General features: G+C 39.5%; 1 protein-coding gene across 1 annotated transcript in view; it reads right to left on the minus strand.

The window, feature by feature from the left end:
* BMP6 (bone morphogenetic protein 6) overlaps positions 1–13,781 on the minus strand; it is a 216,843-nt gene that overhangs the window by 12,904 nt on the left and 190,158 nt on the right. The gene's annotated exons all lie outside the window — the stretch shown is intronic.

A 13,781-nucleotide genomic window follows, 5' to 3' on the forward strand; every position in this document is an offset into this window, starting at 1 on the left:
ATATACTTACCGACTTGATTTAAAATAAGGAACTTGAAGTTTAAGACCACAGAGTTAACAAGGATTTGAACTCATATCTGAATATAATCTTTCTCTACTGTGTCACATACTCAGAAATAACAAGGACACAGTATGGAGGTGGTTTACTGTCATGACAATTCTTAGACATTCCGATGCCCTTGGTAAATAAGTTAATTTGAGGCCTCTAAGCTTGAAAGTATTAAAAGCTCCATTGGTTAACTTTTCCTCCAATTAAAGGAATGCAATTTTCTACTCTCTTAATTAAGAAACATTGTCCCTCCCAATAATTTTCTGCTTGAAATAACCAGTTGCAATCCAGCATACACACACTCCTCCAAAACTCGGCAGCTCACCCGTCATTGTGTCGTTTGACACTGTTGATCACTTTCCTCTCCTGAGCACTTCCTTTTCTCTAGGTTTTCCTGATAATGATTTCTCCTGATTTTTCTCCTATGTGTCTGACTGCTCCATCTCAGTTACTTTGCTGGTTCTTCATCTAAAACAGGCTCACTAATCATAGGTGTCCTTCAAGGCTCTGTCCTGGACCTTCTCCCATCCCTCTAAGCTATCTCACTTGGTAAACTCATCACTTCCCATAGGTTCAATGATCATCTTAATGTAGACTCTTCCTCAATTTATATATCTAGACCAGAGGTTCCCAAACTTATTTGGCCTACCACCCCCTTAAAAAAATTACTCAGCATCCCCCTGGAAATCTACTTTCTTTACTCTTTTAATTTTTTAAAAATTTGCATCATTTCAAAAAATATAAAATATTAAATTTAATATCTTAAAATTAATAATTTATTGTAAATTTTTGGGGTTTTTTCCTGCACTGAAATTTTGATGATGCAATATTGTGTCATGTAACCATATAGTATTGTACTGTAAACAAGGCATTACACGCACATATTCTTGCTGATGCGTGCTGGACTTCCTGACAATGCATTACATGCTCACTTGCCAACGCTTGCTTGTTAAGACCTGTCGGTGCACTTGACAACTGATAGGTTATAACTTGCATTTTGTGTGTTTATTTGGAAAATAATGTAATCACCACAACTTTTACTCTGTTACATGGCAGATGAAACATGTGTGAACAGTTTTTCAAAACTTTCTCATCTTCTTTCTTTATGCTTCCACTGCTCCCTTATTTTTATTCAATGCCCCCCAATTGCACCGAGGTTACTGCTGTACCCCCTGGATTGTTCCAGCACCTCCAAGGGGTGGTATTGCCTACTTTGGGAACCTGTGACTTTAAGCCAGACCTGTATGACTTGGCAGTAGGTAGGAGCCAAAATTAAAATAGGCTAAGCTTCTTTGGACCTCAGATAGATTAGACTAGAGACAGACTAATGATTGGTTGCTGTGGGTCATGTGACAAACAGAAGCGGGCACAGTGGTAATGCTATATTTTTCACAGGCTGCCCGAAATCCTTTGGCAGGTCTGCTCTAGACCAACCTCTCTGCTGAGCTCTACTGTTATCCATCACAGACATATTAAACTGTGTGTCCCTCAGGCGTCTTAAACTCAACATGTACAAAACAAAACTCTATCTTTCCTTCTCAGACTGTCTCTTCTTCTGAACTTCACTATTACCACCAAGAGGACTGCCATGCTCCCAGTCAGACAGGGTCACAGACTCACTACCATCCTCTATTCTTTACTCTCATTCACCTCACATATCCAAGCCACCACCAAATCTTGTCATTTCCACCTTTGGAACATTTCTCATAAACGTTCCCTTCTCTTCACCCATACAGCCACATCTCTAGTTCAACTACTCATTGATTCTACTTTGGACTATGTAATGGCTTTCTAACTGATCTACCTTTCTCTGGTCTTCCCCATTTCAATCCATCCTCCCCTCAGTTTCCAAGGTAATTTTTCTGAAGTATGAATCTGACCACATGGTCCCCCTGGTTAAGGAGGTTCTCTATTAAATCCAGGATCAAATAATAATAACAGCTAGCATTTATATAACACTTTAAGGTTTGCAAATATTATCTCTTTTTATCATCACAACTACCCTGGGAGGTAGGTGTTAATCCTACCCAATTTTAAAGATGGGAAAACTGAGCAGATAGTAAGTATCTAAGGATGGATTTAAACCTAGGTCATTTTGACTTCAGGTCTAGCACGCTACACATTGTTCCATCTTGATGCCAAACTCTTCTATTTGGCATTTAAAGCTCTTTATAACCTAACCCCTTCCTACCTTTCCTGTCTTTTTACACTTTACTTTCTTCCATGCACTCTATGATCCTGCTACACTGGCCCCCTTATAGTTCCTCCAACATGACATCCAATCTCCTGCCTCAGTGTCTATGGACTGGCCAAATCTCATGATTGGAATGCTTTCCCCTCTCATCTCTGCCTCTGTTTCCCTGTCTTCCTTTAAGACTTAGCTCAAATCCTACCCTCAGCTGGAGGCCTTTCCTGGTTCCCCTCACCTCCAGCACTAGGGCCTTCCACTCTTTTTTAAAAATTTTTATATTAATTTATTTTGATTTATCAATAATCACTTCCATATGCTTTTGAGTTTAAAAATTTTCTCCCCCTTTCTCCCCACCACCCTTCCTAAGACGGCGCACAATCTGATATAGGCTATACATTTACATTCATATTAAACATATTTTCACATCAGTGATGTTGTAAGTAAAAATTAAAACCAGTAGGAGGAACCATTAGAAAGAGGAAACAAAACTCAACAAAAGAGAAAAAAAATAGCAATTCAACTTCCATAGTTCTTTCTTTGGATGTGGATAGCATTTTCCATCACAAGGCCTCTGGAGATGTCTTAGATCCTTGTACTGCCGGGAAGGGTTAAGTTTATCAACATTTGTCATCACACAACGTGGCTGCGATTGTGTACAACATTCTCTTGGTTCTGCTCACTTCACTTGGCATCAGACCATACAAGTCTTTCCAGGTTTTTATGAAGTCAGCCTGTTCATTATTTCTTATAGCACAATATTATTCCATCACATTCATATACCACAACTTGCTCAGCCATTCCCCAATTAATGGGCATCCTCTCAATTTCCAATTCTTTGCCACCACAAAAAGAGCTGCTATAAATATTTTTGTACATGTGGGTCCTTTTCCCATTTGTATGATCTTTTTGGGATATAGCCCTAGAAGTGCTATTACTGGGTCAAAGGGTATGCACATTTTTATAGCCCTTTAGGCATAGTTCCAAATTGCTCTCCAAAATGGCTGGATCATTTCACAACTCCACCAACAATGCATTAGTGTTCCAGTTTTCCTACATCTTCTCCAACATAGGGCCTTCCACTCTTACACTGCCTCCTACCTATTCTCCATATATTTTATATGTCACTATATATTTAACTTTTGTCTTCCCCATCAGAACATGAGCTAAATGGGGCAGCTAGGTGGTGCAGCAGATACAGCATCAGCCCTGGAATCAGGAGGACCTGAGTTCAAATCTGGTCTTAGACACTTGACACTTACTAGCTGTATGACCCTGGGCAAGTCACTTAACCCCAATTGTCTTGCAAATAAGAAAAAAAAGAATATGAGCTAAATAAGGGCTGTTTTCACCCCTTTCTGAACCTCCAGTGCCTAGCATAGTGCCTGACATGTAGTCAGTGCTCAATAAATACTTGTTGACTGTCAGCAGAGAGCTTCTCATAATTGATTTCTAAAGAAACTTAACATTTTATAATATAATCACTGTAACTATGTTGATCTTCACTGATGATGGGAGTTCCCATGCTAGGATTTCCATATGCCAATAAAATCAACGGCCCAAATTGAACCCCCCCCCACACACAAATTTTTTTTTTTCAGGGCAAATGCTGTAACACTACTGGTTTTTATTTCCACAGCCACCACAATCAGGCAGGCCCTCATTATTTTCCACCTGAAATATCACATTAACTTCCTGATGGATCTTCTACCTTCCACTCTGCTCCCACGGGGGAACGTCATGTGTCCAAGAGTTATCAGCAGGGAGGCATTTTTCTAGGGAAATGAAAAATCTCAACTTTAAAGAATCAGGGCATAACTGACTCCATGACTAACCCTAGAGAGAAAAATGACCCTTCAGTGCCATCAAAGGAGGGAGATTAAATGGTAAGCAGGGGACAGGCAAGACTCATACTCTGAAGCTGAGTACAGTTGATTTGGAACTAGTGTAAGGGGAGACAGTCTATAGTGTATACTCTCTGGATTACTATAGATTGGCAGATGACAGGGCCCAGAAAATGGTCTTTTGTTGATTATTTTTCCTCTCTCTCTCTATCTCTCTCTGTCTCTCTCCCTTTGAAAAAAACAAACAGGTAGCTGGTACAAGCTCCAGAGAGTTTCTGTTCAAATGGATATGCTGAAGATTGAATGCTTTCTGAGTCTTCCCTTTTCTGGGACAACTGTAGGGAAAAAAAATTGAGTTTTGTGAAAGATGATTTATCTTGGTATACAGCATCTACTCAGTGCTATTCTCAACTCTTTACTCATCCTACATCTTCAATAGCTGCCAAATATTGTCATTTCTACTTCTGCATCTCTCCTATGCACATTCTCCACTCCACTCACAGAGACTACTCTAGTTCGGCTCTTATCCCCTTTTGCCTTGGTTATTATAATAGCCTCCTAATTGGTCTCCCTATCTCAAGTCTTTCTCTACCCCAATCCATCATACATACAAGTGCCAAAGCAACTGGCCTAAAGTGGAAGACCCAGCTCAGGCATCACTTTTTGCAGAAGGCTTTTCCTGGTCCCTTTAGCTGCCAGTGCCTCCCTCCCACCCAAGGTTATCTTGCATCTGCTTTGTACGTGCTCTCTAAGGGTCTTCCTTGGCTCTTCCCAGGCAGGAGGTGGATAAGGTACAGTCTCTCTTTTCAACAATTCTTCCTGGTATGGAGCTGTGTTCCCTCAGTGAGCGAATGCCATAATGTATGGTGGCTACCTAGTTACATTTCCCAGATTCCAGTTCAGCCTTATGGAAAAATGAGTAGCTGGGGACAATGGCATTGAAGCAGTCTATGACCTGGATGAATCTTCTTGCCTCTGTTGACCTTTTCATATGCACCGAGTACTCAGAGCCCAAGATCTCCTACAAAGTGAGGCATGTTTTATTTACAATGGAAGAGTTTCTCTGTCTTTGGCTCTTAAGATCTTCAACTTTGCTGAAATCTGAATGGGACACCTCCTTACAATAGACATTTGTCTTACAACAGACATTTCACGTGCAGAATATAGTATTGGCAATGGGAAGGACAAAAATTTAAATATGACATGATCACTGTTCTCACTGATCTTACAGTTTAGAGAGGAAAGAAGACATGATCACGGGTAGTAATAATACACAATATTACATCTTAAGTACTTGGTAGAGTTGAAAACCAAAGTGCTCTGTGAGGTCCAAGGAGGGAGCTCATTACTAACAGAGAGGATTGAGAAGGTAGTAGTTGAGATGGTCACTAAAGAAGAGGTAAAATGGGGGATGGGGAAGGACATCTCAGGCATAAGGAAGAACATGAGTCAAAGGCAGGTGAAGGAATCCACAAAGGAGGCTTGGAGGTCAAAAGATTATCTAGCATCCTTGGACCATAGACTATGCATAATATGAGAAAAGTCTAGAAAGGGTGGGTAGAGCTGTGTTGTGGAGGACTTTAGCAAAGGAATGTCAATTTTATTTGCTAGGCAAAAAGGATTCATTGAAGATTTCTGAGCAGAGGTGTGTCATGACCAGATCTATACATAAGGGAGTATTCTGGCAATGCTGTAAAGAATGAATTCCAGGGGGAATAGATTGGAAGTGGGAAAACTGGTGGGGATTTTATTGTAATGTTTCAGGTAGAAAGTAATGGGGGTCTGTATTAAGGTGGTGAGAGTAGAAATAGAGAGCAAGAGTGTTATATATTTCACTTTGAATATTGGGGGGGCAGGGTTAGATCTGTAATTTCACTGTTGGAGAACTCCTGTTATGTTAGCTCCTCCAGCAACAAAGATTGGAAACATGTCTACAACTTAAAATCTTAGTGCATTAAGTGACTTTTTGTTGTTGTTCAGTCATTTCAGTCATGTCTGACTCTTCATGACCCCATGTGGGGTTTTCTTAGCAAAGATATTGGAGTGGTTTGCCATTTTGTTTTCCAGCTCATTTTACAGATGAGAAAACTGAGGCAAACAGTGTCTGAGGCCAGATTTATTACTAATAAAGATGAGTCTTCCTGACCCCAGGCCCAGTGCTCTATCCACTAAGCCACCTACATGGCTAACATATATCATACATGGCTCACATAACTTCCAGACTGGCCCTATATTTACAATGCCATGCTGCCTCTCAAGCTCTGAATACTACTTTACTATGGAGCATCATTCAACAATTGGAGGCAGAATGATAGAGTAAAAAGTCAGACAGGTCTTAGGTTCAAACCTTGCTTCTGTTGCTTAATACCTTTCTGACCTTGGGAAAGCACCTCCTGTTTCCTTCTCTGTGAAAAAAAAAGAAGGGGTCATACTACATGACCTCTGAAGTCTCTTCCAGATCAATATCTCTGATCTTATTTCTAACAATGGGAATTAGGGTCCTTGGCACCACTTTGACCACCATTTCCCTCCCTTTACTTTTTTTTTTAATTAAAAAGCCAGACTATGTTGACTCATATAGGTTTCTCCTCCTGTATCAAATGAATGTCAGAAAAATACATTCTGGATGGCATGTGAATGACAAGGCCAACAAGTTGATCTCCCAGAGAAGGTTAACCGAATCGCCAAATGAAGCAGTGATCCCCCAAACAGCCAGCAGGGAAGCTGCAGCCCCAGGAGCTGTGGAACAACAATCAAATTCCAACCCAGCTCCCAGAGGGCCCTGGCATCCTGTCAACTGCCCTTTTCCAACACTGACTGAGAGGGAATGAGAAACACATGGGAAAAAACTAAGCGGACAAAGGCAGAAGAGATACAGGGCAGAGAAAAAGCCAAGCAGCCAGGTGGAAAGAGAGGGCAAATGAGAGAAATGAGGTCCCACGGCCCTGGCCTCTTCCACAGTCCCACAAGATGCTTTTCTTGGGGCTCTGGTCACATGATCAGGCTACAGGCCCAGGCCTGGTCAACCTCACAGCAGGCTACACATGAACATACCCTGTTAGAAAAATACCAGCACAGCAGGAGGTCAGGATGGAGTAGCATTTTAAAATCTGAGTTTTCCAGCATCTCTGAACTCAAGCTACAAATTTTCCCCAAAGAAAATTTATTTTTGAAGGGAATGATTAATTCATTTCCTATCCCCTTGCCTCTCTACCTCCTCTCTCCTCCCAACCCCAATGTGTAGCCTGGGCAGGGACACAAAAAGTGACTGTGTTGAAACGGCACCTTCTTTCTTGTTTCACATAGCTGCTCCTTCCGTATCTTCAAGCCTTATCTGCTGACTCTGATCCAGAATAAGTTTCTGGCTCCTGTTAGCCTTACAGAATCAATACAGCTATTGAAGGACAAGCTGGAGGCTCCCCAACTCACTGTGTCACTACAATGCAGGAGGCAAAGTGACCATTCCAGCATTCTGATTTCTGCTTTCAATCATCTCAAAAGGTACTGGGGGTGGAGGGGCAGGGAACAGTTTGGTTCTCAGATTCTGGGGTTAGTTTACAAGAATCTAGATGGTTGGTATGTAAGGCAAATTGAGGTTCCTCTTCCATGATTTCTAGATCCCATAAGCTCCATTAAAATTAGGGACAATGTCTATCTCTTAAATATAAAAGCACGGTACAATACCAATGATCTTCAAAATATCTTAAAAGATCTCTAACCAACTAGAGATTCTATTACATCTTTTATATTCTTATTCCTTCATCCCCAATACTATGTAAATAATTTCAAGGATTTATTTTCCATTTAGAAGTTTATCCAGGCCCGTGTAATTCCTACTTATTCCTAATGTTGTTTGCCTTTTGGCTTTCACTAACCATTAGCCATTAGAAGCTCATCAGAGAAGGAACAGGAAGTAAAACTTGTGAGTCTATTTAGGGAAGGAGATTAAAGTTGTAACAAATGTGAGTTTGGGATAATCTGTTTTTAAATAATCTATGTAATCCTTGTTCCCCATAACTGTGAAAAAGAAAGTTGATTTTAGAATGAAAAGTCTCTGAAAACTAGCCCTTTTTTTTAAAGTATTTTTGTTAGGTCTCTCCACATCTTTCTGCTTTTAATAACAAAACAAAGGATAATAACATCTAGCACTTATATGGAGTTTTAAGGTTTGCAAAACAAAGATCTTACTGGATCCTTGCAGCAATCCTGTGAGGTAGGTGCTATTATTATCCCTATTTTACAGAAACAGAGGCTAAAGGACTTTTTCAGGCTCCCAAGCTAATACCTGTTTGAGGCAGAATTCATACTCAGGCTTCCCTGATCCCAAGTCTAACACACTATCCACTACCATGTAGTTGCCTAAGAACCCCAAAGAATATAGCTTTGAAAAACTAAGGGCTGGAAACTCTCCACATCCTCCTTTCCAAAGTTTATCAACCTACCTATCAGATCCCTGAGCTAGATAACAAATCATGGGAATAACTGTTGAACTATGGGGAACGCTAGACAGAACATGAAAAGCTAACTGATAGAGACAGAGAAAGATAGATCACGAGAGCTAGAGAAACACAGAGACAGAGACAGAGTCAGAGACAGAGCTCTTTGAATTAGAGGGCAAATGACATCAGAGTCATCACTAACTTTTGTTTTTGTTTTTTTTTTAATGCTGGCTGGAAGATCAAAAGAATTCTGAATGTCATTCTTGTACTAACAGCATGTCCACTGGTCCTAAGTGAGTCCTAGTTTAAGAAGTAATTGTTATTTTCTATAAAGGAATTGTATGGGACAATCAAGACTAGGCCAATAATTCCCTTGCTGTCCCTTTAGTTACTTGCTTATCTGGATTATTGGGAAAGCAAAGGGATTTCTTTTATTAGTATCTAACAAATGAATAGATTTTAACCTATCCCTACAGTTTAGAGGACAGACAGCCATTTCTCACTGTGGACCTTGCTGCCAAATGAGTAAGTTATTGGGCTGTGCTGTGGCAATAGCTTTCATGTTAATTGGTTAAAAAAAAAAAGAAGAAAGAGAGAGAGAGAGGAAGGAAGGAAGGAAGGAAGGAAGGAAGGAAGGAAAAAAAATTCCAAGCTATCTGGGAAAAAAATCAAATATTCTTCAGTATCATTGTGCTGTCTACCTTTTTGTGGGGTGGAGAACATCAGAGACTCACCAGCCTGAAAGCACATTAAACTCTTCCCTAAATGCCCCCAGCATGATTCTTGCCAACTATTTAAACAGACTACAGATATTCCAGAGGAAAACCCAGTATCTGAGATGACAATAAGAGAATGACACCATAAAGAAATCATAGGACTTAGAGTCAGAAGAGACTATAGTGATTACTTAGCCCTGGCCCTCCTTTTATAAATGAGGAAACTGAGGCTGGAACAAGAAAAAAGGGAACTATGAAGTGAAGGCAGCAATGAAGCTAGTTTCAAAGAACACAGTAGATTGGTGACCACCACTGACGTCCATGGAATTGCTAGATTCCTTAGAATCCCTGATGCACTGCACAGCATGGGTTGGATTGAGACTAAGAAACCGTGTGTAAAAACAATACTGTCCAGATGACATCCAAGACCACTAAAGAAGTGCAGCACTAGCCAATGACCATCATTCATTCAGAACAGACAGCTGCAAAGAAGCTAGAGCAAGTGGAAAATCATCCAGGGAGACTTTCATCCAAACTCATCATCCAGTACATTTGTTTTTTGAAAGCCTAGCTTGAAAGCAAAGTACAGATGTTACAACAGCAGTGGGAGGAGGATTCTTGGCCTTTCTATTGTTGTGAGTGAGCTCTGCAGTCTCAAGCATAAACAGTTATGTTCCAAAAATATCCACATATTTCACTGTCATGTTCTAGCCTGATGACAGCCAGCGTGATGAATTATGGTAACTCCTTTACCCAGATGCAGAACAATCTCTGGTGGGTTTCTTGTGGTTATTGTTTGGGTGAAGATATGCTCATTCAGGAGGAGCATGGAGGCAGCAGAGGCAAAATAATCTCTACCTCACGTCTTTTGAAAGGTTTTCATAAAGAAAAAATATTGCCTGAAATGCAGCCCAGGGACTGAAACTGAGTCTCTGCTGGATTTTGAGTTGGAGGACTGGGTTCAAATTATAGCTCCATACTTTCTACTTGTGTGATCCTGGGCAAATCATTTCATCTCTCCAGACCTCACTTTCATTCTCTACAAAATGAGAAGCGGGACTAGATGACTTCTAAGGTGGCCCTCTAGCTCTAAATCATGAGTCTTCTTTGAGAGGGCCTAGGTTCTAATCTCAACTATACTGCCAATTTACATGACCACTGGCAAGCCGCCTCACCTCTTTGGGACTCTTTCTCCTCATCTGTAAAATAAGAAAGTTGGGCTAGATAATCTCTAAGATCCCATTCTCCTCTAAATATTATGATTCTATAGGCCTATAGTGAGATTGTAAGAGAAGAAAAGTGTGGAAGACAATTCTATATTGTGTCACTTCATTTGTCTGTGGATACATGGCTACTGTCATCTATGCATCCTTATGATTTAAGGAGGGCCCCTTTAGTATATAGGAAAAGGGTATTTTTAGAGAGAATGGATTGACAGCAGAAACCACCTGCAAACTTTGGCCATTTCAAAGACTCTTGATAAAGACACTTGCTTGAGTGTTATTACAAAAGGAAAATTCAAGAAATAAAAGGTTGGGAGAGAAGTCAAGGAAATAATGCTAATGCTTATGTCTTACTATTAATAAATAAAATTTTAATATTCATATTCAACTTATAAACCCATCAAATTTAATAGAATCTAGGGGAATTTAAAAAATGAAAATGAAAGTACCCAGGACAGCATATTTTCACAATGAAAAATTAGGGTGAGGGATTAGGAAGATTGGGAGAAGAATAAAGCAAGTAAAATTTTTATCTGAAAAAAGGTAACAAACCTGTCCGTGGTTGTTTCAGTCTCTGGCATCCCTCTAGTCAGCAACAAAGCTGCCCAAAATTCATCTGAATGAACCCAAGTTAAATAGCTATTGACTTCCTAACATATTCCAACAGTCAATCAGTAAGCATTTATTAAGTGCCTCCTATGTGCCAGGCACTGTGCACAAGAGATACAGAGAAACACAAAAGACAGTGCCTGCTCTCAAGGAACTCATGGTCTATAGGGGGAGACAACATGCAAACAACTATGTACAAACAAGATAAATACATGTTAAACTGAAAATAATCAACAGAGGAAAAATGCTAACATTAAGGGGGACTAGAAAAGATCCACTGCCTAGTAGAAAGCACCAACATTATTAACCATATTCAACAGATTTCTTCTGCAGGAAAAACAGAAAGCATTTCCCCTTTCCCTTACCCCAACCCTAACTGTTCCAATGTCAAGCACAGGAACACCCATGCTGTGAAACACTTCCAAAGGATGCCAGGATAACAACAAGCAAAATGTTATGTCCCAACAGTCTGCAGATCCTCAAGTCCCAGAGTTAAGTACTGGTAAAAACAAATGATGAATTAAACCAGATTCTACCAGCAAAGGAGCTTCTTCCAAAGGAAATGGGAAACTTGTAAAGTTGATTAACTCTTTCAGGCCATTGAAGTATCCATTAAAAATAACAAAAGAAACAACTAACTAGAGCATGAGAAACCTGTAGTGCTAATGTGGTATCTCACTTGCTCCCAAGGAAGAAGGTGCAAACAAGAGGGGAGAAAATCTCTTCTCTTCACCTTCATCTTTCATTCCTACACTCCTTAACTACAGGAGGTTACTCAGCAAAACAATCTTCAGTGAAAATTAATGATATGGGGGCAATCGTACTCTAGAAAGCGTGTGTGACGGGAGGCTGGCCAATGATGGCTATGTCCTGGGAATATGTGAATTTAATGAGCGTGCTTCTAGAAGTACCTGATGACATGGAATTGGGAGCAGAGAGGATGACACGTGGGTAGGGTGGGGAAAAGGAAAGTTTGCTGTCTATTTCAGAACATGTTTAGGTATTCTGTGACTGTTTTTGGTCCCCCTAACCATGTGGTGAAGAAATAGACTTCGGATTGGCTGCTGAGACAAGCCTAGGTATGCCTTCAAAAGGCATACTTCAAAAGTGGACAAAGTGAGATTCTCTCTTTCCTGCCTGGCTACATTCAGGTAAGGATGAGAGAACTGATATAAACCTCCAGGTGGGGAGAGTTCTAATGAAGCCATGAACACAAAGCTCTATTGTTGTTTCTATTCTATTCTGCCAAAGGGAGATAGAATAGACTAGGTTGAGAACTAATGAGCTTCAAAATGTTGAGAGAGCTGCCAGAGGTCCATGGTTGGGAAACCATGCCAGAGTTTGCTGCCATCATATCCCAGCAATGAATTGGACCCAGCAGGTGACATGCTATTTTCTACAGTGACTTTGTCCTTGGATTATGCCATAATTGGAAGTGAAGTTGTTGGCATGAATGACATACGGCTGGTGTTTTGTACTTCTGTTCTTACTATATCTTCTCAGTTAATATACTCTTGTAAAATCTCACTGATGTTAATTGTTAAATGACACAGGGTAGCTGATCAGTGGGTTAAGCAATGAAATAAGGGAGACACTAACTATAACTAGAGGTTGATACTGGTATGAACACACTAGAATGGAGACTTCAGCTGATAGTATTAGAAAAATTTAACAGAAAGATAGGCACATTAATGCATTATTAATAGGGCTGTGAATTTATACAACTTTTGAAATCAATTTTGAATTTGAAATCAATTTGGAATTATGCAAATAAAGTGGCTAAAATGAAAATACCCTTTAATCCAGATATTCCAGTACTAGCTATATACCCCACAGAAAGTTGTTGATAAAAAGAAAAGTCCCATACAAAACAAAATATTTATAGCAGCACTTTGTGGTAGAAGAAAAATGAAAACAAAGTACATGCCTATTAATTGAAGAATGGCTAAACAAATGGTAGTACATGAATGTAATAGAATATTACTGTGCTGTAAGAAATGACAGATTTGATGAGTATTATTTTGATTTGATGAGAAATAGTTTTATAGTAACTGATGAAAAGTAAAGTAAGCAGAGCCAAGAAAACAATAATACATTGATGATAATAATGTAAATAGAAAGAACAATAACCGTGAAACAATTGAAAATGAATGTTACAAAACTGTAAGGGACAAACTTCACCCCAAAGAAGAGATAAAAGAATATGCTTGCCTCTATTACTTTGCTATGTGCATGTGGGGGGGAGAGGACATGGAATAATATATATCTCATCATATTTTTTTATGTCTATTGACTGATTTTTAAAAATCTTCCTGCTTTTACCTAAATAAATGATATAGGGGGAAACTAAGAGTATGTAAAATAAAAAGATAACAATAAAATGGATTTAAAAAAAAATTTTTTTTAATAAAATGGATTTTTAAAAAATTGAAAGACACTCTAACCCCTCAGGGATATCCCTATAACTCTGAGGGAAAGACCAATACCTTGTAGACTGTTAGAGTTTAAAGAAATCATAGCATCATAGAATTAAAACTTGAAGGGGCCCTAGGGGTCATTTAGTTTAACCCCTACCCATTTTACAGATAAAGAAATTAAGGCTCAGAGAAGAAGTGATATTTTAGGTCTGTTCTCAAAGTGATCATCTGAATTGATCTCCTTACAAATAACAAAAACATACCGCTTCCAGGTACCATCTTACTTTTTGGTCTCT

The sequence above is a fragment of the Vombatus ursinus genome, unplaced genomic scaffold (genome assembly GCF_900497805.2).
Source record: "Vombatus ursinus unplaced genomic scaffold, bare-nosed wombat genome assembly UNPS02000577.1, whole genome shotgun sequence".
Taxonomy (NCBI): domain Eukaryota; kingdom Metazoa; phylum Chordata; class Mammalia; order Diprotodontia; family Vombatidae; genus Vombatus; species Vombatus ursinus.